General features: G+C 42.0%; 1 pseudogene across 1 annotated transcript; it reads left to right on the plus strand.

Moving 5' to 3' along the window:
- The first annotated feature begins 1,719 nt into the window (after nt 1–1,719).
- On the plus strand, nt 1,720–2,947 carry LOC308499128 (large ribosomal subunit protein uL4-like; annotated as a pseudogene). The gene has a single exon. The product of its transcript is annotated as a large ribosomal subunit protein uL4-like (transcript).
- Nucleotides 2,948–3,667: the final 720 nt, after the last annotated feature.

Consider the following 3,667-nt stretch of genomic DNA (forward strand, 5'->3'; position numbering starts at 1 on the left):
TTTCCACCCCTGCCCCTACTACGCTGACTCACCCTGTGTCGGGACATGAAAGTCCAGGGCCAGGGGTAGAATTTCAATGTGAACATATCCTGTGGCATCCAGCATTGGTACATTGTGGCTACTGGAAGGAAAACAAAAGTTAAAATATAACTAGTCTGTGGAAAATTCTTCCAACTAACCAGACATGTACACTTTCAGTGAGGGTTCCTTTCTTAACAATGCCTGGTCAATGGGCGGCCGGATGGTTCAGTTGGTTAGAACACGAGCTCTGAACAACAGGGTTGCTGGTTCAATTCCCACATGGGCCGGTGAGCTGCGCCCTTCACAACTAGATAGAAGACAACGAGCTGCCGCTGAGCTTCCAGTAGGGCAGCCAGATGGCTCAGCTAGTTAGAGCGTGAGCTCTCAATAAAAACGTTGCCTGTTCAATCCCCGCATGGGATGGTGGGCTGCGCCCCTGCAACTAAGATTGAAAATGGCGACTGGACTTGGAGTTGAGCTGCGCCCTCCACAACGAGATTGAAGGACAACGTCTTGGAGCTGATGGGCCCTGGAGAAACACACTGTTCCCCAATACATTTTCCAATAAAATTTATGAAACAAAAAACAAAACAACAACAACAAAAAAAACAATGCCTAGTCAAAACAGACGTTCCACTCTGTCAGGCATATGCTCAATAACGCAGCATACACAATTATAAATATACCATACTCGTACATTATTTCTATTTTTTTTTGATGGAATCTCATGAAATAGAATTTACAAAATTCCTGTTTGTAGGATACAAGCCTACAGTACAATAACCAATGAGGACATCCGTGCGTGAAGTCACATGGTTTATGCATTCCAGCGTATACGGTATCACGCCTTACCTTATGATTCATCTTGTCCTGACGAAGCCTGGCAGTTCCAGGAGATACGGCATGCAAATTTGCCACCCACACAACAAAACAGCCTGAAAAACAAGTACAAGTATTCCAAAGACAAAACCCATAAGTCACTGCATGTAATATGAGTAATTTGATTGCACAATTATGGAGCTCAATTCAACATAGCAGCCTTCTAAAAAAATGCATTTGTATTCTTCGTTGGTATGCTTTAATTTAAGATTCATTTTGTACATCTTTGCAGACTATTGATTAAATATTACTAAATGAAACATTCTGGTGGAAGCCAAAAACATAATATGAAAACAAAGTTTATTGTCTATCCTTTTAAATATTTTCTCATCCTAAATATTCACTCTCATACCTAATTTTATATATGTATAAAGTGATATATATACATATATATAATTATATATATAGATGATTTTGTTTTCTTTTTGTTAAAGAAGCACCCTAAAATTGCATAAGCTTCAGATTCCAAAACTGGATCTGCCTCTACTACCTAATTATTGTGATGTTAACTTGTCATACCCAATTTGCTTGCTCTTATTTATAAACCTTTAATAAGTACTTAATGTGCCACGCACTGTGCAAAGTGCTTAGAAATTTTTATTTGCTTTTCAGGGCTAATCCTTTACAGAAAGCTATCAGAATATTTTCCTGGTACATCTGAGAAATAATGCAAACATCTAGAATTCAGTACATTAGAAACATGTTTATAATTTGTGGATCCCTTGGGAACAATTTTAACTATAAAGAAGGTAGAAAGTGGCTTTTCCTGTGGGAGCCACCAGGTTGAGAGGCACGTGGCCCTCTCCTGTCCCTGTCAAGATGTGTGCCTGTCCACTGATACCGGTGTACTCCAAAAAGGGGGAATCATACGGCAAAAATGTCGCTTTGCCTGCTGTGCTCAAGGCTCCCACTCGACCAGATATTGTGAACTTTGTTCACACCGACTTACGCAAACACAATAGCCCTGTGCTGTCAGTGAATTAGCAGGTCATCAAACCAGTGCTGAGCCGTGGGTCCTGGCACAGCTGTGGCTGGAATTCCCAGCGTTCAGGCAGTGGGGCATCCCTCTGGCCAGCGAGTTTTTGGCAGTATGTGTGGCGGGGGCCGATGTGTGCACCAACCAAAACTTGGCTCCATTGGCACTGCAAAGAAAACACAACACAGAAGCGGTATGCCACCTGCTCTGCCCTGGCTGCCTCGGCCTTACCAGTGCTGGTCATGTCTAAAGGTCATCGTATAGAGGAAGTTCCTGAACTTCCTTTCTAGCTGAAGATAAAGTTGAAGGCCACAAGAAGACCGAGGAGGCTGTTTTTCTTCTTAAGAAGCTTAAGGACGGGAATGATATCAGAAAGGTCTATGCCTCTCAGTGAATGAGAGCTGGCAAGGGCAAAGTAAGAAACCATGGTCGCGTCCAGGGACAACGGCATCATCAAAGCCTTCGGAAATATCCCTGGAATTACTCAGCTTAATGTAAACAAAGTGGACACTTTGAAACTTGCTCCTGGTGGGCATGTGGGCTATTTCTGCATTTGGACTGAAAGCGCTTTCCACAAGTTGGATGGTCTGTATGGCACATGGCATAAAGCTGCCTCCCTCAAGAGTAACTATAGCATTTCCACGCACAAGATGCCCAACACAGACCTTAGCAGGATACGGAAGAGCCCAGAGATCCAAAGAGCCCTCCGAACCCCATGCAAGAAGATTCGCCACAGAGTCCTGAAGAAGAATCCACTGAAAAAGCTGAGAATTATGGTAAAGCTAAACCCATAGTCAAAGACCATGCACGGGAACACCATTCTTCACCAGGCCAAGAATCAGAAGCTCCGAGCGGATAAAGCAGCAGCAGTGCTAGAAGCCACATCAGATGAGAAGGGGGTTCCAGGCAAGAAGCCAGCTGTAAGGAAGAAAGAGAAGATGGCTGGTCGCGTTACAAAGCAGAAGAAAAGCCTTTGGTGGAGAAAAGGCTGCCGCTACCAAGAAACCAACAGCTGTGAAGAAGACTGCCGAAAAGAAATCCACCACAGAAGAAAAGAAGCCTGCCGCATAAACTGAAATTTGTTTATTCTGTAAAGGTCAAATCCCTTTGGACAGCTAATTTGGAATAAAACCTTGATCAAACAGACAATGAGAAACATGAAAAAAGAAAAAGGAGGTATAAAGTGGTCCCATATGGAGTTTGTGTTTTCGTCAAAGTTGGAATTTTTCTAGGTTATATATGCTAGGTAAATCCACTTTTTTGCAAATCAGTTTTAATTTGGATGACCATGTATTATGGCCTAAATTTTCTTGAAAAACTAGATGAACAGAATTCTGGCACTGTGCAAAAGTTAAATACGTATTACATTTCTTTAAAAGAAGCACATGCAATTCCCTGGCATAACCTGTATTACTCAATCAAATATAACTTCCATGCAAAAGAAATTTTAATTAGAAGTTTGACTATATTTATATGACATCTAGTAGCGTTTAATAGTGGCAATACTTCTTCATAAAATGTATTTTTTTCAGTCAATCCAACTTTCACATAGTACTTTTATCTCCCTCTCTGTGGCTTTGCTGGGCCCTTAGCCCTGGGAGTCACCTTGTTCACTAGTGTCTCCCTCATGCCTGGAACGGTGCCTGGTACATAGTACGCATACACACGTAATAAATATTTGTTAAGTGAATGAATGAACCACTTCGTAACTTTCTATCAGGAAATAGGAGTGTTTTCCACCCTCCCAGGCAGAAGCCTTTGGTTGTTCCAAAACACTACCAGATCTTTTAG

Source organism: Rhinolophus hipposideros (assembly GCF_964194185.1).
Source record: "Rhinolophus hipposideros genome assembly, chromosome: 1".
NCBI lineage: Eukaryota > Metazoa > Chordata > Mammalia > Chiroptera > Rhinolophidae > Rhinolophus > Rhinolophus hipposideros.